The following is a 19,364-nucleotide window of genomic DNA, read 5'->3' on the forward strand; positions in this document are numbered from 1 at the left end:
CTATGTGACTGTATCTATACACACATGTATATACACACATACAGCAAAGGTCTCCAAAGACTTCAAACTAGATAGATAGATAGATAGATAGATAGATAGATAGATAGATAGATAGACAGATAGATAGATGTGCACACCACTGCACCCGGCCAACTTTTGTGTATTTTTTAGTACAGAGGGGGTTTTCCCATGTTGGCAAAACTCCTAACCTCAGGTGATCTGCCCACCTCGAACTCCTAACCTCAGGTGATCTGCCCACCTCGGCCTCCCAAAGCGCTGGGATTACAGGCATGGACAACCATGCACAGCCTAACTATATATCTATATATATGTATAGATAGATGGACAGATGTTCCTTGCAGCTTTCCTTTGGAGATGGCTTACAGCTCTGGAGAGAACCCGGGGTCCCAGCACCTTTGCCATTCTAACCCATGAGACCTAAGGGTCAGCGAAGGAGCAAAGAGGCCCTGGGAACCATCTTGCATCAGTGTAGTCCCTCATCAGAGGAATAAAGTGGAGCCTCAAGAGGTAAAGGACGCCTGATGTCACCAGCTAGATCAGGGATGTGTTGACTCCCATTCTGGAGGGATCTAGGACCCTGCAAGTGACACTGAGGCTTGGCCCTGCAGCATTCCGAGTCCCGCTGAGATTGCTGCACCTTGTCTCAGCCTGAACTGGACCACCTCTGCTCACACTGCATGCATGTTACTGCCTGTGACTGTAAGCACTCTAGTCGCATTGCCCACCCTCTCACGTACTCATCAGCTTTATTTCTTCCCACTTGCAAGAAAGTAAGAGCCCGAAGAGTAATGCCCAGGCGGTAAGAGAGGTGAAGCATCTGATAGAGCCTTCTTCCCACTTTTATCTAATCCGATCCATTTTCAGTAGCTTTTCTGCATAAGAGAGCCTCTTCACATGGACATCCATGCATCCACCCACGCATCTACCCATGCATCCACCCAGTCCTTCCAAACACATTTTCCTTTCCTTCTAGTTTACTGAGCACCTACTCTATGTCAGGTGCTATATTCACCAGCTTACAGTAGAATGATGACCAAGTGAAGATGTTGGCCCTAAGGAAAGTAAGTGACTGCTCTCTGATTCTTCCAGGGAGCAGATTTTGATTAGAGAAAAGAGTCCAAATAGTACAAGGCAGGAAAGAGGGGAGGGGCACAGAACCGTGAAGTTGAGGCTGCAGAGAGTGGGGAGGTGGTTGCTAAAAGACTCTTTACTTACAATTCACACAGCAAAACTGACCACCTGCCAAACTCCATCCAGGGAGAGGTCTGGGTGCAGAGACCCTCAAATAGCCCGTGCAGACATGTGTGGGGCAACCCTCAGTACAAGGTGAGGGCTTGTGGGGTCCTTTCAGAGGCTGCTGAAGGTGATGAGCTGCCATGACAGATGGGAACGTCTTTCCTGTAGGAACAAGAGGAGAAAACAGTCTGTGGTCCATAGAGGCCTTTGCAGTGCAGAATGGGTTATTATTATTACAAGCCGGATATGCCCCACTTGTTACTGAATGATCAGGTTGACTCTAAGTTTTAAAATCCAATTTCCAGGCCCTCTTCACCTGCCAGGTGGGCAACAGCAGTTACTGTCAGTGGAGACCCTTTCCGTTTGCCTCTTCCCAGGCTACTCCAGACTGAATGCATTCGGGGAGTCACCTCCCAGGTCAAAACCTGCTGTGACACTATCACCCTGCAGCACAGACCACAGTCCCAAGCCTCCCATTCTTGACTCTAACACCAGTCTAGCCTGACCTGGGTGTGGCTTGTGACCACATCTGTGCTCTGTCCACACTGCTTCGTCCAGCCTCCCACGCCAATCCCCAGAGCAGCTCCCCGGGATGCTCTCTCCTCATGGCTGCATCTGCTGCCCACCCAGGGCCCTCTGACTTTATCCTCCCGCAGGCCCCTCCCGTCTGAGGTGCCCTGGGCGCCTATGGTGTGATTGTGTGTGAACTTTTATGTGCCTGCGTCCATGCTCAAAGCGGTCTTGCCTGAACCACGTTGTCTCTAATAATCAGCATGAAACTCCTCAAAAGAAGCAGAGAGGCCCTCAGAACATCACGGAAAACACAATGGCTCTAAAACAGCTAGATTCTAATCCCACCTCTGCTGCAGGGCGCGGCCCTCGGGCACACCTGTGCTCCGTGCATGTGATGTGACCTCGCAAAAGCATCCATTTCCTCGTCTGGAAAACGGGACAATTCCTGGACTCTGCACACCTGGAAGTGACCATGAGGGTCAAGTGAATGTTTCTCAAACTGCAAATGCTTTTCAGGTGCTGGCACCGTGACCAAAGACCTGGCTCTTACATCTGCTCTGTTTTCATGGGACACAGCCCTGGGTATACAGTAGGTGCTTAATGCAGGTGACCATGAGGAAGGGCTGTGGCCCGTGGAGGGCAGGCAGGTGGGATTCAGCTGAGGTCCTCAAAGGCTGCACTATGGGAAAGGCTGAGCGGCAGGAAAGGGACAGACAGGCCCTGCTCCTGGGGCCTGGGGCTGGGAGCCAGAGCCCCTCCTTTGGCCACTCTGTAGTGGAAGAACAAGGGGCACATAGGAGGAGTGGCCCAGGTTTTCCACCTGAGGACATTCAGAGGGGACAAGAGGCCCTAGAAGCACTGGCAGAGGCTGAACATGGCACCATAGCCTCCTGCCGGCTGGAGATGTGTCTGGGCAGTGTGTCTTGGCACGGAATCCACAGCCAGCTAGCCTGAGGCGGGGATGGGGCCAGGATCCCCGGCTGTACAGACGGAGAGCCAGAGGTGGTTGCAGGTTCCTAACCGACAGTGGAGCTGATGAGTGGCAGGGCTTTCATTTGTTGACGGGAGATGCATGTCTGAGGCCAGAGCCAACTTCTTCCAGGGAGCGGCTGAGAACCCCCAGGGACGGCCTCCTTCCTCCTCAAAGGACACATGGGACACAGATGTACAGGAGGCTGTTAAGAGAGGGCCCAAGCGGTGAGCTGTGCAGGGGTCCTCCCGCCCCGGCCCCATCTTGGATATGGGGCTGGAGACAGGAAGTGAGTGTTGGGGGGCTGGAGACAGGAAGTGAGTGTTGGGGTCCTGGGGTTCCCTCATCTGCCTTCAGGAAGCTCTGAAGGGGCTTCCTGTGGGCCTTTCGCAGCATTCATCCCAAACCCCAAAGCCTCCTTCCCCTGGCTCCGTGGCAGGAGCGGTTGCATTCCCCTGTCTGAGAGGGGCCACCTCCTTCCCACCTTGCCCCCTAAGTTGGCTCAGGCTGGGAAGAGTTCAGGCTGAGGTCCAGACCTTCATGCCAGCTTGGTGCTTGGCCAGAGCTGCAAACTTGGAGCTGGGCTGCCAGGGGGAGGGCACTGCTGAGGCCTTCTAGGCCCAGACGGGCCGAGAGAGCCCCCACCCTCCACCCCAGCCTCACTCTCCACCTGAGGCCCCTGTCATGGGTGTGGGTGACTCAGAGGAAGTTCTGGTTTCTGTCAGATTTTGAGGCTGAGGTAACCTGATCGTGAAACAATGACAAGCCTCAGAACGGTCCTTCCCACTCCCTCAGAGGAGCGTTTCAGGCCTGGCCAATAACACAGCAGAATGGAAAATGACGTTGGGAAGGAAAGGTCAGGCGGCTAGGCCTCTCGTGGAAGGGAGCAGGTGGTTGCTCAGGCCAGAGGGCCAAGTGGCGCGGTCTGTGGGCACCGGCAGCTGGCAGTGACCCTGCAGATCAACCTGGGCCCGGGCTGCGGACACCAAACAGGGGCACCTGCCTGGCCTGGCTGCCTCATGTGGCCCCCACAGCCTTTGTCGGGACACCTCAGGACAGTGGCCTGGCCTCTAGGCCAGCAGGCCAGCTAGGGGTGCTAAAGCCTAATTTGCCTGGAGCCCCGGGCCACTCATGGATACAGGAGAAAGGGGTGGGGTAGAGGTGGCAGAGGGAGAGCAGAGCCTGGCACACAGCATTTGGCACCATAACTGAGGCAGCTGCTTTCCTTACGGAGCTGCCACTGACAGGATCAGCACTCAGAGCCCCTGCTGTATGCCAGGAAGTACATTTGTTATTGCTTCTTGTCACATTGGCCCCGCCAGGTATGTACTCCAAACATTAGCCCCATTTCACAGATAAGAAAATTGAAGCTTCTGGCCGGGCGCGGTGGCTCACGCTTGTAATCCCAGCACTTTGGGAGGCCGAGGCGGGCGGATCACGAGGTCAGGAGATCGAGACCACAGTGAAACCCCGTCTCTACTAAAAATACAAAAAAGTAGGCGGGCGTGGTGGCGGGCGCCTGTAGTCCCAGCTACTCGGAGAGGCTGAGGCAGGAGAATGGCGTGAACCTGGGAGGCGGAGCTTGCAGTGAGCCGAGACTGCGCCACTGCACTCCAGCCTGGGCGACAGAGCTAGACTCCGTCTCAAAAAAAAAAAAAAAAAAGAAAATTGAAGCTTCTGTGATTAAGCAGGGGCTGTGATGTCCCTTCCAGAGCCCCAGCCACCCAGCTCTCCTGCAGGACAAGAGATACCTACTAGCCTGCTTCTCAATTATTCTTTTCTTCTCTGCCACCTTGGGAATGTCCCTCCCACCTGCAAGCACAGGTCGGCTATGCCAGGGGAGTCTGTGCCCCAGGGCCCCCTCATCCATGGGGGTGGGAGTCTGTAGAAATGCTCACCTCTGCCTTTTCCAGGGGGGACATTGGAGGCCTGTGTCCCACAGTCTCCCTGAGGGCCCAGTGGGTTGAGCCCATTGCCCACAGTGGAAACCCCTCATTCATGGACCTGTCTCCCTCCCCTGCCTCCCTCTGCACCTCCACCCCTGCCCTGCACTTTCTGGGATCACTTCATGCACCCAAGTCCTCGTTGCGGTCTGCTTGAGGGGGAACCCACATGTAGCCATGCCCCTTCCAGGCAGAGAGAAGAAGCACAGGCCCCTGGCTGAGTGTGCCACGGGGGGTGCAGCAGGAGTGCAAACGCAGAGTTCAACTCGGCATCCAGCTGGAACCAATGTTAACTTGCGTTTGACCAGCTTAAGAGAGAAGAGAAGATGAGTAGAATTGTAGCAGTCAAAATGCTTCAGCTGCAGGTAATAGGAAGTCCAGCTCAAACTGGTTTAAGCGGAGGCCAGGGGCTGCAGGGCGGGCTTCTCCCATGGCACCTGTTCTGGTCCCCTAGTCCCCCTGAGTGGTGCACACTTCCCTCCACAAGGTGTGTTGCTGGGTGGCCACGGCTGTCCTGGGCTCGCATTTGCTCCTGACAGTGTCTGGAGAGCTCCGCCTTTGAGGGCTCTTCCTGCGGCCTCTACCGAGAGAGGACTTGGGGGACCACGACAAAAAATATCTGGGTTCTTGAGACAGCAGAAAGGGTGGTGGAAGCTGGGTGAGTAGCCAAACAGTATCTACTAGAATTTTTTTTTCTCCAATTTAAGTTTTTCCCTGGTGAGTTCTCCTTAACCCGCCGCTGACTGGCCAATGCTAGCAGATGGACACAGGGAACAAACAAGTGGCATATTAATCTTCATGGAAAAGCCTAGAAACGGGCAGTCCTTTCACAGCAGTTCTGTGTCTACAGTGAACACATGGGCTGTGTTTAACTGTGTAAACACAATAAAGTTGTGTTATGGAAGTGAACTTGTTCCTGACTGGCAGATGGATTTAAATGTAAGAGTGGTCCACGGCCCCCTCCATGGAGCTGATGCCGCCCCAGCATCCTTCCTATGGCCCTTCAGCCTCTGGCCATTGGCCGTCCTGTGTCCATGCATGGCTGAGCTGGAGGCCCACACAGGAGCAGCCATTCCAGGCAGGTCTGGGCAGGAGTCCCTGGCGTGCAGCCCCGGAGGGACTAGGGCTGTGAAAGCTCAGGGTCTTGTCTCCCTCACTGAAAATACAGGACACAACGGAACAGAATAGAGAGCCCAGAAATAAGGCTGAACACCTACAACCGTCTGATCTTCAACAAAGCTGACAAAAACAAGCAATGGGAAAGGACCTCCTATTCAATAAATGGTGCTGGGATAGCTGGCTAGCCATATGCAGAAGATTGAAACTGGACCCCTACCTTACACCATATACAAAAATCAACTCAAGACAAAGTAAAGACTTAAAGGGAAAATCTAAAACTATAAACACCCTGGAAGACACCTTAGTAAATACCATTCTGGACATAGAACTTGGAAAAATTTCATGATAAAGATGCCAAAAGCAATTGCAACAAAAACAAAAATTGACAAATGGAATCTAATTAAACTAAAGCACTTCTGCATAGCAAATCAACAGAATAAACAGACAACCTGAGAATAGGAGAAGATATTTGCAAACTATGCATCTGACAAATATCTAATATCCAGCATCTATAAAGAACTTAAACAAATGTACAAGCAAAAAACAACTCCATTCAGAAGTGGGCAAAAGACATAAACAGACACTTCTCAAAATAAGACATACATGTGGCCAAAAAGCATATGAAAAAATGCTGAATATCTCTAATCATTAGAGAAATGCAAATCAAAACCACAATGAGATACCACTGCACACCAATCAGAATGGCTATTATTATTATTTTTTTTTTTAAACTGAGTTTCACTCTTTTGCCTGGGCTGGAGTGCAGTGGCACAATCTCCACTCACTGCAACCTCTGCCTTCCAGTTTCAAGGGATTCTCCTGCCTCAGCCTCCCAAGTAGCTGGGATTATAGGCACCCACCACCATGCTTGGCTAATTTTTGTATTTTTAGTAGAGACGGGGTTTCACCATGTTGGCCAGGCTGCTCTTGAACTCCTGGCCTCATGATCCACCCGCCTCAGCCTCCCAAAGTGCTGGGATTACAGGTGTAAGCCACTGCGCCCAGCCTGCAGAATGACTATTATTTAAAAGACAAAAGATAACAAACCCTGGTGAGGTTGTGGAGAATAGGAAACACTTATACACTGTTCATGGGAGTATAAATTATTTCAGCCATTGTGGAAAGCAGTGTGGTGATTCCTCAAAGAACTTAGAACTACCATTCAACTCAGCAATCCCATTTCTGGGTATATACCACAAAGAATATAAATCGTTCTATCGTAAAGACACATGCACACATACGTTAATTGCAGCACTATTCACAATAGCAAAGATATGGAACCAACCTAAATACCCATCAACAGTAGACTGGATAAAGAAAATGTGGTACATATACACCAGGGAATAATATGCAGCCATAAAAAAGAATGAGATCATGTCCTTTGTGGGAATGTGGATGGAACTGGTGCCCATTATCCTTAGCAGAGTAATGCAGGAGACCCAAATACCACATGTATGTTCTCACTTATAAATGGGAGCTAAATTATAACACATGGACACACCAAGAGGGGAACATCACACACTGGGGCCTCCTTGAGAGTGGAGAGTGGGAGGAGAGAAAGGAGCAGAAAAACTACCTATCTGAACTGTGCTTATCCCCTGGGTGACAAAGCAATCTTTACACCAACCCCCCGTGACACACAGTTTATCTATATAACAAATCTACACAGGTACCCTTGAACCTAAAATAAAAGTTCCAAAAAAAAGAAAATGGAAAACACAGGACACTGTCCCTCTCCCTCCCCCAATCAATCCAACCTGAGATTTTTCAAGGCCTCTACACCTCTTTTAAATAATTCCCAGATGATTGAATTCCCAGATTGAAGCAAATGCTCCCAAACAGGGGGGCAACTCGGCCCTGGGGTCATAAGTCCCCACCTTCCCCAAGAAACAAGACTGGCCTCCTCCTCCTTGCAGGGCAGTGTGGAGCAGTGGAGGAGCAATAGCAGTGAGCTCCACTCACAGCTGTGTGGCCTTGAGCAATGGCATCCGCTATTGCTGAGGCTTGAGTAGGTAAACAAAGCTGCCAGGAAGCTCAAACTGGGTGGAGCCCACCGCAGCTCAAGGAGGCCTGCCTGCCTCTGTAGACTCCACCTCTGGGGGCAGGGCATAGCTGAACAAAAGGCAGCAGAAACTTCTGCAGACTTAAACATCCCTGTCTGACAGCTTTGAAGAGAGTAGTGGTTCTCCCAGCAATCCCCAATTCAACAAGAAGAGCTAACTATCCTAAATATATATGCACCCAATACAGGAGCACCCAGATTCATAAAGCAAGCCCTTAGAGACCTACAAAGAGACTTAGACTCCCACACAATAATAACATTTAACACCCCACTGTCAACATTAGATAGATCAACAAGACAGAAAGTTAACAAGGATATTGAACTCAGCTCTGCACCAAGCGGACCTAATAGACATCTACAGAACTCTCCACCCCAAATCAACTGAATATACATTCTTCTCAGCACCACGTCATACTTATTCCTAAATTGACCACATAGTTGGAAGTAAAGCACTCCTCAGCAAATGTAAAATAACAGAAATTATAACAAACTGTCTCTCAGATCACAGTGCAATCAAACTAGAACTCAGGATTAAGAAACTCACTTAAAACCGCTCAACTACATGGAAACTGAAAAACCTGCTCCTGAATGACTACTGGGTATATAACGAAATGAAGGCAGAAATAAAGATGTTCTTTGAAACCAAGAAGAACAAAGATACAACATACCAGAATCTCTAGGACACATTCAAAGCAGTGTGTAGAGGGAAATGTACAGCATTAAATGCCCACAAAAGAAAGCAGGAAAGATCTAAAACTGACACCCTAACATCACAATTAAAAGAACTAGAAAAGCAAGAGCAGACACATTCAAAAGCTAGCAGAAGGCAAGAAATAACTAAGATCAGAGCAGAACTGAAGGAGATAGAGACACAAAAAACCCTTCAAAAAAATCAATCAATCCAGGAGCTGGTTTTATGAAACGATCAACAAAATTGATAGACTGCTAGCAAGACTAATAAAGAAGAAAAGAGAGAAGAATCAAATGGATGCAATAAAAAATGATAAAGGGGATACCACCACCGATCCACAGAAATACAAACTACCATCAGAGAATACTATAAACATCTCTACGCAAATAAACTAGAAAATCTGGAAGAAATGGATAAATTCCTGGACACATACACTCTCCCAAGACTAAACCAGGAAGAAGTTGAAACCCTGAATAGACCAATAAAGGGCCCTGAAATTGAGGCTATAATTAATAGCCTACCAACCAAAAAAAGTCCAGGACCAGACGAATTCAGAGCTGAATTCTACCAGAGGTACAAGGAGGAGCTGGTACCATTCCTTTTGAAACTATTCCAATCAATAGAAAAAGGGAATCCTCCCTAACTCATTTTGTGAGGCCAGCATCATCCTGATACCAAAGCCTGGCAGAGACACAACAAAAAGAATTTTAGACCAATATCCCTGATGAACATCGGCACAAAAATCCTCAATAAAATACTGGCAAACCGAATCCAGCGGCACATCAAAAAGCTTACACATCAGAAAGCTTATCCACCACGATCAAATTGGCTTCATCCCTGGGATGCAAGGCTGGTTCAACATATGCAAATCAATAAACGTAATCCATCATATAAACAGAACCAAAGACAAAAACCACGATTATCTCAATAGATGCAGAGAAGGCCTTCAACAGCCCTTCATGCTAAAAACTCTCAATAAACTAGGTATTGATGGGACATATCTCAAAATAATAAGAGCTATTTATGACAAACCCACAGCCAATATCATACTGAATAGGCAAAAACTGGAAGCATTCCCTTTGAAAACTGGCACAAGACAGGTATGCCCTCTGTCACCACTCTTATTCAACATAGTGTTGGAGATTCTGGCCAGGGCAATTAGGCAGGAGAAAGAAATAAAGGGTATTGAATTAGGAAAGAGGAAGTCAAATTGTCCCTGTTTGCAGATGACATGATTGTATATTTAGAAAACCCCATCGTCTCAGCCCAAAATCTCCTTAAGCTGTTAAGAAACTTCAGCAAAGTCTCAGGATACAAAATCAATGTGCAAAAATCACAAGCATTCCTATACACCAATAACAGAGCCAAATCATGAGTGAACTCCCATTCACAATTGCTTCAAAGAGAATAAAACACCTAGGAATCCAACTTACAAGGGATGTGAAGGACCTCTTCAAGGAGAACTAGAAACCATGGCTCAACGAAATAAAAGAGGACACAAACAAATGGAAGAACACTCCACGCTCATGGATAGGAAGAATCAATATTGTGAAAATGACCGTACTGCCCAAGGTAATTTGTAGATTCAATGCCACCCCATCAAGCTACCAATGACTTTCTTCACAGAATTGGAAAAAACTACTTTAAAGTTCATATGGAACCAAAAAAGAGCCTGCATTGCCAAGTCAATCCTAAGCCAAAAGAACAAAGCTGGAGGCATCATGCTACCTGACTTCAAACTATACTACAAGGCTACAGTAACCAAAATAGTATGGTACTGGTACCAAAACAGAGCTATAGACCAATGGAACAGAATAGAGCCCTCAGAAATAATACCACACATCTACAACCATCTGATCTTTGACAAACCTGACAAAAACAAGCAATGGGGAAAGGATTCCCTATTTAATAAATGGTGCTGGGAAAACTGGCTAGCCATATGTAGAAAGCTGCAACTGGATCCCTTCCTTACATCTTATACAAAAATTAATTCAAGATGGATTAAAGACTCAAATGTTAGACCTAAAACTATAAAAACCCTAGAAGAAAACCTAGGCAATACCATTCAGGACATAGGCATGGGCAAGGACTTCATGTCTAAAACACCAAAAGCAATGGCAACAAAAGCCAAAATTGAGAAATGGGATCTAATTAAACTAAAGAGCTTCTGCACAGCAAAAGAAACTACCATCAGAGTGAACAAGCAACCTACAGAGTGGGAGAAAAGTTTTACAATCTACCCATCTGACAAAGGGCTAATATTCAGAATCTACAAAGAACTTAAACAAATTTACAAGAAAAAATCAAACAGCCCCATCAAAAAGTGGGCAAAGGACACTTCTCAAAAGAAGACATTTATGCAGCCAATAGACACATGAAAAAATGCTCATCATCACTGGCCATCAGAGAAATGCAAATCAAAACCACAGTGAGATACCATCTCACACCAGTTAGAATGGCCATCATTAAAAAGTCAGGAAACAACAGGTGCTGGAGAGGATGTGGAGAAATAGGAGCACTTTTACACTATTGGTGGGACTGTAAACTAGCTCAACCATTGTGGAAGACAATGTGGCAATTCCTCAAGGATCTAGAACTAGAAATACCATTTGACCCAGCCATCTCATTACTGGGTATATACCCAAAAGATTATAAATCACGCTGCTATAAAGACACATGCACATGTATGTTTATTGTGGCACTATTCACAATAGCAAAGACTTGGAACCAACCCAAATGTCCATCAATGATAGACTGGATTAAGAAAATGTGGCACATATACACCATGGAATACTATGCAGCCATAAAAAATGATGAGTTCATGTCCTTTGTAGGGACATGGATGAAACTGGAAATCATCATTCTGAGCAAACTATCGCAAGGACAGAAAACCAAACACCACATGTTATCACTCATAGGTGGGAATTGAACAATGAGAACACTTGGACACAGAGTGGGGAACATCACACACCGGGGCCTGTCATGGGGTGGGGGGAGGGATAGCATTAGGAGATATATCTAATGTAAGTAATGAGTTAATGGGTGCAGCACACCAACATGGCACATGTATACATATGTAGCAAACCTGCACATTGTGCACATGTACCCTAGAACTTAGGGTATAATAATAAAAAAGATTATATAATCAATGCCCAGGACTCAACAGTAATAGCTCAAAACATAACTGACCTAGATTCTTTCAAATAGTAAGATCAGATTAATAATATTATAGCTGGATTTTATATTTTTCTCTTAAAATTCTTTGCCTGCTCAATTAAAGAAAGAATACATACCCAAAGAAAGCAAGATACGACTGTTTTTTATATACAATTTTAAATCCTTATGATTTATTTAAAATCTAGACATAGCTTTGATCTACTGAATTAAACTGCATACCATCAAAGAGGGTGTAATTCTTCAGCCAATAAATCAAGGCCCACCCCAGAGATGGTGAGAGGGGGACTGTCTCGCCTGCCTCTCAGGGCTGGGCAGGGGTGGGGGATGCAATTGGAGTGTACATGGGACCTCATGCATAGAGCATGTCTCCAGTTGCAGAGACCCCTGCCTGAAGGATCACTCAGGGTCCAGTTAGAAGTAGAAACCACCCCAGCTGTTTGAACATAGAGACTGTACCATCAAGAATTGCTAACCCTTGTGCATTGCAAAGGCAAAAAGTGAAAACTGAGCTAGCACAATAGAGCAGCAACTGCCAGGGGAGGGCTGGAAGCAAAGAGGCCAGGACAGAATGATTAGACTCCCAGGACTGAAGGACCCCTGGAAGCAGTACCCAGGTTCGCGAGGAGTGGACACAGGCTGGCTGCAGCTGGTCTGCCCCAGTGAGGGGAAGGAACAGAGAAGCAGGCTCTGCAGCATCCTTTTGCATTTCATCCTGAATGGGCTTGGCATCCTCTAGCTCCATGGCCTTTGCTGTGCCTCGTCCCCTCTGCAATCTCGTAGGGCAAGCAGCCTCTCCCATGGCCCTCGTGATTCCTGTCACCTAGGGACTGGCTTCTACTAAGTAGAATCCGGCAAAGGTAATGGGCTATCCCTTCCAAGATTATTTGGCTACAAAATGTCTGTGCCCCCCACCTTACCCACCTTCTCTTGTTCTCTCCCCTTCAGAGCCCTTGCTCTGGGAAAAGCCAGCTGCCTTGTACTGAGCAGCCCTGTGATCCAGGTCTGCCACCAGCAGCTGGAGAAGGCCTGGAGCCCCAGCAAGGGACGCCAGAGAGAGCCTGGAAGCAGATTCTCCAGCCCCATTGGAGCCTTCAGAGCCTCCTGCCATGACTGGGGCCTTGTTAGGAAACCTCAGAATTTCCAGGATCCTCTTCTGACCTCCATTCCAGACCTGCTTTCTCTGACATGGCAGCCCTCACACCCACCGTTAGAGGGTGAAGGCAATTGACGCATACAGGTGCTCCTCAAGTTACGTGGGGGTTGCATCCGGGTAAACCCAATCCAAGTTGAAAATATCCTAAGCTGAAAATGCATTTAACACACCTAAGCTACCGAACATCCTAGCTTAGCCTAGTGGATCTTAAACATGCTCAGAACACTCAGGTTAGCCTACAATTGGGCAAAATCATCCCACACAAAGCCTATTTTATCATAAAATGTTGAATACCTCACACAATGTATTGAATAATGTACATTCATCAAAATTGCCAAAATTTCAAACCATCATAAAGTCAAAAAATCATAAATTGAGCCACCAAGAGCCAGGGACCGTCTGTAATTCCTCAGGTGGACAAAGATTATAAGACTATGGATTTGCTATAGCTGGTTGCAGAGAAGGATGCTCCACCCCAAGTAGGTGACAGTGCAGGCGCGGCAGGCCCAGGCTGTCCCTGGCTTCTGTGGTGTCCTCCACGGGGCACTGGCAACCTGTGTCACCCTTGCTGTGGCTCCGTCCTGCAGCCTAGGCTTGCCCACACTGTGATCTCCTGAGGTCTGCAGCTCCCGTTCAGCCCTCTCCTGGGCAGTGGGCGTGCAGCCCTCAAAGGCTGGGACCCTTCACCCTCACAGTGGTGTTTCCTGGCAAGCCAACCAGCCAGATTCTCAGCGGATCCCTGGGGCCTCCCCTGGAAGCAGTGGAGATCCTTCAGGCTGCTTCTCACTCTGCAGGGACTGAATGAGAAGCACCCCTGGTTTCAGGGAAGCTGCTACCCACCAAGGTGGAGCCTGGGCTGCAGGGAGTTGTTAGGGTGTCCTCTGGGGGTCAGCCCTGATGGAAGGGGACGGAATGGGACAGGCAGGATGGCCCGAGGGAGAAGCTGGTCTCAGGAGCCCCGGAGCTGGGGTGGCCCTGCAGGCTGCACCAAGCTGCGGTGAGGGGACCAAGGTTTACGCCCCCAAGCTGATCCGTCCCTGGCTGGGGGCTGCCTTGGTTGAGGAGGCTGCTCTTTTCTGCCAAGGCAGTTCCCCAGAGGGCTGACAGCTCTGTGACCTTGAAGTCCTAGGCTTTCCAGCTTCTCCTTCCCTGGGGCCATGAGCTCATGACTCAGCCCTGGAGGTGGAGGCTGCAAGGAAACCTGGAGGAGGTGGGAATGAGGAGACTGCACATGGCCCGCGGACTCCCACAGCCAGCCTGTGCCTGTGGGAGATGAGTTCAAGCAGCAGGGCCGGGAACTGACTCACCCTGCGGTGCCCACCGATGAGTGGTGCCCATCGTCCCCACTCAGGGAAGCTGCCATAGCATCTCATACCTTTGCCTCCTAATTTCCTACCACCTCCTGAGCTTCAGGAATGGCTGCCTATGAGGCTCAGCCCCACATGGTGCCTGGAGAGCCTCATTTTAAGGCCCACTCTCTTGTTCCAGGTCCACACTGGCTACCACTAGGTCCTTTCTGACAAGAGCCAACAGCTCCTGGTACTGACAGGAGCCCTCCTGCTGCCCCATCAGTGACCACTGCCACAATAATGCTGTGGGACAGATTGCCCTGAAACTCAGTGACTTGAAGCAATGAGCAATTATTTAGCCCACGAATCTGCAGCCAGTGATGCAGGCTGGACTCGCCCGGGCCATTCTTCTGGCCGCTGGCTGGTCTAGGGTGGCCTCGGCTGGGGCAGCTGGTGACACCAGTCCTGTTCCAAGTGTCCTGTCCACCGGCAGGCCAGTCGAGGCACGTTCTCACACAGTGGCAGAGCCGAGCGAGCAAGCCCCGTTTGCCAGCACTTTTCAGACCTCTGCTTGTATCCCGCTTGCTGACATCGCTTGGCCAAAGCAAGTTACGTGACTGACGCTGGGTCAGAAAAACAGAAGGCCCTGCAAGGGGACCTGTGATGGACGTGGATTCAGGGAGGGTGCGGTTGACAGCCCCCAGCCCTATATGCTGCCTGACAGGAAAAGGAAGGCCAAAAAAGCAACCCCAAAGTCACAATCCCAAAGCTAGTTCTGATATGAGGACAGATGCTCAGATCCCTGGAGACTGTTCTGGGCTGGACTAATGTGGCCACAACCACTCTGGGAGAGCAGAGACTTCATTTGATTCACATCTATAACAACCCCTGCACAGACAGTGGGCAAAAAAATAATTACTCAATGAATGAAATCTAAAATGTGAACCAGGGGGTGTTTCTGACAATGTTTGTATGTCTTATAGGGTTGTAGAAGGACATAACCATGTTTTCAGTGTTTCTATGCAATGAACTTCATTTTATTTCATTTGTGTTTTTGTCTTAAACTCTACTACTGCAAACAATTTTATATAATTACCACTAGCTGTATCACCCCCCACCCACCCCCCCCGCCAAAAAAAGTGGGCATGGCCGGGTGTGGTGGCTCACACCTGTAATCCCAGCACTTTGGGAGGCCAAGGTAAGTGGATCACCTGAGGTCAGGAGTTTGAGACCACCCCGGCCAAACATGGTGAAACCCCGTCTCTACTAAAAAAAATACAAAAATTAGCTGGGCATGATGGTTGGCACCTGTAATCCCAGCTACTTGGGAGGCTGAGGCAGGAGAATTGCTTGAACCCGGGAGGCAGAGGTTGCAGTGAGCCAAGATCACGCCATCGAACTCCAACCTGGGCAACAAGAGCGAGACTCCATCTCAAAAAAAAAAAAAAAAGGCTGGGCGCGGTGGCTCACGCCTGTAATCCCAGCACTTTGGGAGGCAGAGGCTGGCAGATCACGAGGTCAGGAGATCGAGACCATCCTGGCTAATACGGTGAAACCCTGTCTCTACTAAAAATACAAAAACAAACTAGCCTGGTGTGGTGGGGGGCACCTGTAGTCCCAAATACTCAGAAGGCTGAGGCAGGAGAATGGCGTGAACCCGGGAGGCGGAGCTTGCAGTGAGCCGAGATCGTGCCACTGCACTCCAGCCTGGGTGACAGAGCAAGACTTCGCCTCAAAAAACAAAACAAACCAACCAAACAAACAAACAACAACAAAAAAAGTGCCCATGATTGCATCACCATGTGGCCTCTGGAGTCCAGAGCAAGAAAAATGCCAAGGGTACTCGTTAGCCCTGAGTGGAAGTGACTTATTGGGAACTTGGCATGGGCTGGCTGAGGCCCTGCTCTGAGCTGGCATAGTGCTGAAGCCTGTCCCCAATCACAGCCACATGGACTGGCCTGGACCCCATGACCAGGGAGGGGAGAGGGGCACAGGGAAGCCAGCAGGAGAGGGACCAGCAGCCTTCCCCGGCGTTCTTCCCCAAGCTGGACTCCTGGTGGATGCCAGGCAGTGCAGTTGGGGGAACACACCAGACGATGTCTGCCATGCAGTCCCCTCCAGTGCCAAGTCCCTGTGACCTCTCTCAGCCTGAGGTCCTGCCTGCCTTCAGCAGCCTGATGCAGCCCTGCCATGCCCTGCTGTGCCTCTGTGGCTCTCCTCGTGTTAGCACCCTTCCCCTCACCTTCTTGGTGCTGGAGCAAAATGAGGCTCCAGGCAAAGGCGTCTCATAAAGAGACTCATTCAGAACATGAAACCAACGCAAGCACTCAGGGCAGGGAAGCCCTCCGTGATTAGCAATGGCGTATAGGATTTGTGTACATGTGCTGGGCATGACCACACGCTGGAAGGAAGATTCATTGCTTTTGTTTCTATGGATTCATTTACTTTCAGCTCTAGGCCTCATTATGCTGGGCTGGAGGGAGCTTGACCTCAGCCATCGTTAGGCTTCTTGTTTGGGAAGAGCAGAGGTCACAGGCTTTCTCTATGAGGCCAAGGTGCTGGAGGCCCTGCTCACTGGTCTGTCCTGGGTGTGGTGAGACACTAGACCCCAGACTGCCCTGCCCTTGAGATCCACCCAGTGTGTGGGTGTGGGAATCTTGATATGTTTAAGAGTTCTAGAATCCATCTACTTCCCAGTGCTGCTGGAGAGCACTGAGAGCTTCAGACTCCATTCCCCAGGAAAAAAAAGAAAAAAAATTATAAGAAAAAAAAAGAGCTGGGCGTAGTGGCTCACACCTGTTATCTCAACACTTTGGGAGGCCGAGGCGGGTGGATCACAAGGTCAAGAGATCAATACCATCCTGGCCAACATAGTGAAACCCCGTCTTTACTAAAAATATAAAAATTAGCTGGGCGTGGTGGTGAGCGCCTATAGTCCCAGCTACTTGGGAGGCTGAGGCAGAAGAATCGCTTGAATCTGGGAAGCAGAGGTTGCAGTGAGCTGAGATCACGCCACTGCACTCTAGCCTGGCGACAGAGTGAGACTCTGTCTCAGAAAAGAAAAAGAAAAAAAGAAAGCCAGAAACTAACTTAACTGACTCTCTGTTCCTACCAAGAATGAAAATAATAATACTAATAATAATTGCTAATGAGAATACTACTACTAATGATTGCTAATGAGAATTATACTACTACTAATAACTGCTGTTAGATTGTGTGCTTACTCTTTGTCTAGCGTTGTCCTAAGTTTCTTATGAATAATTAGCTCATCTGATCCTCACAGCAACCCTAGGAGGGCGATACTACTCCCATTTTACAGATGAGGAAACTGAAGCACAGAGGCCTTCAGTAATCTGCCTGAGGTCAGAAAACAAACAAGCAGCAGAGCTGGGTACCCCAGCGCTCTGAACCTGTGAGCCCTCCTGCCTCTCTAAGGAGAAGCACAGCCATTGGGATTGTGGAGCGGTGAATCCAGGCTCTCTCTTTGTAACGAGGGAGCTGATCTCACCAGAGAGTGGCGTCCTGGCCTTGGATGTATGCCTGTGGTTTTGCTGTCTTCTTCTCTGGTCTCAAAGCCCATTGCCTGTACTCCTTCCACTTAGGGTCTTTGGGGGGTCACCTGGAAAGGGATCCAGGACAGGCAGAGCCAAGGCTGCAGGTGCCTTTGACATGCCTGTTAATCCAGACAACTCACTCGGTGACATCAATGTGCAATATTGATCCTCGAGTCACACTGGACTAGTCTCACAGTAGGTGTGTTTGCCAGAAAGGGAGTTTGCAGGGAGGTTTCCTTGAAGAGACCCTCAGCCCTTGCTCACCTAAGCTCAAAGAAAACCACCTACACTAAGATGCCAAACCACAGGGAAGTTTGTTCTCACATAAATTCCATGCCGAGGCTCAGGGTGGGCTTCGGGACTGGCTTCATCCAGGAGCAGCGGCCCCATTTCTCAGTGATTCTCTGTCTCCCTGAATTAACTGTGTCAGCTTCATCCTCAGTCTTGCTCCCTTCATGGTGGCAAAATGGTGGCAGCTGTCCCAGGCCCCAACCCCGCCCAGATGTCCAGAGACAGGGGAGGTGTTTCTTTCCTTGGTTCACTCTTAAGAGCAAGGAACCATTTTCACATCTCGCTGTCTCAAACTAGGTCACACGCCCACCTCCAAGCCACTGGAGCTGCAACTCTGGGGCCCAGGGTAATGCCTGTGCTGATCGGCTCAAGCCTGGATTCCTCCACCAATCACAGTGCCCAAGACAGTGGGATGCTGCTTGGCCAGTCAGGCTCAGCCCTGGGCCAGGGATGCTTGGGGCAGGCCTAGGGGAGAGGGGAGGGAGCTGGTGAACAACAGCAGAGGAACCCGAGCTCTAAAAGGAGAGGACATTAGTCAAACACCAGAAAATCAAACTCTGCAGCTCAGAGTGGGCCTTTGCCTTAGGGCTGGGCAGCTAGGCTGGCTGGTGGCTATGTCCCAACATGGATCCTTCCACTAGGATGCATCCCGGCTGGCCTGCACTTGGCACCTTACCTGATGCAGAGTGGTGACAGCTGGAGAGGGAACCCCTCTGTTGTGGGCCACCTCCCCAAGGTTGACTAGATCTTCACAGACCCTTGGGAACTCGTAGCTTTGGTGCCCTGTTTATTTTATTTTTATTTTTTTATTTAATTTTTTTTTTTTTTTGAGACAGAGTCTCATTCTGTCACCCATCCTGGAGTGCAGTGGTGCGATCTCAGCTCACTGCGACCTCCGTCTCCCAGGTTCAAGCAATTCTCTTGCCTCAGCCTCCCAAATAGCTAGGATTACAAGTGCGTGCCCCCACACCAGGCTAATTTTCATATTTTCTTTCTAGTAGAGATGGGGTTTCACCATATTGGCCAGGCTGGTCTTGAACTCCTGGCCTCAAGTGATCTACCCGCCTCAGCCTCCCAAAGTGCTGGAATTATAGGTGTGAGCAGGGACAGCACCAGGCCACCCTGTCAATTTGGTATTTATGAAGCCATCTGAGGGTAGGTTTGACTCACATCTCAGACAAACAGCCCCAAGTGAAGAAAGGGATGTGTTATGGGCAGTGGAGGCTGACATCCAGCCCACCTCTGTTCCTGATGGGCACAGCAGCCTCTCACACAGCACCAGGCAGGCACTGAGGTCCCCTGCCCATAACCTACAGCTTGCTGAGGGGGGCATTTACAATAGAGC

General features: G+C 49.3%; 1 long non-coding RNA gene across 2 annotated transcripts in view; it reads right to left on the reverse strand.

Annotated features, from left to right (window-relative positions):
* Positions 1 to 1,178: 1,178 nt before the first annotated feature.
* Positions 1,179 to 19,364, reverse strand: part of LOC129482020 (uncharacterized) — a 31,218-nt gene continuing 13,032 nt past the window's right edge. For both annotated transcript variants that reach the window (XR_008657571.2, XR_008657572.2), the window contains exon 5: positions 1,179 to 1,419. This is a non-coding gene — a long non-coding RNA (uncharacterized lncRNA). The remainder of the gene's footprint in view (positions 1,420 to 19,364) is intronic.

The sequence above is a fragment of the Symphalangus syndactylus genome, chromosome 5, assembly GCF_028878055.3.
Source record: "Symphalangus syndactylus isolate Jambi chromosome 5, NHGRI_mSymSyn1-v2.1_pri, whole genome shotgun sequence".
Classification (NCBI taxonomy): domain Eukaryota; kingdom Metazoa; phylum Chordata; class Mammalia; order Primates; family Hylobatidae; genus Symphalangus; species Symphalangus syndactylus.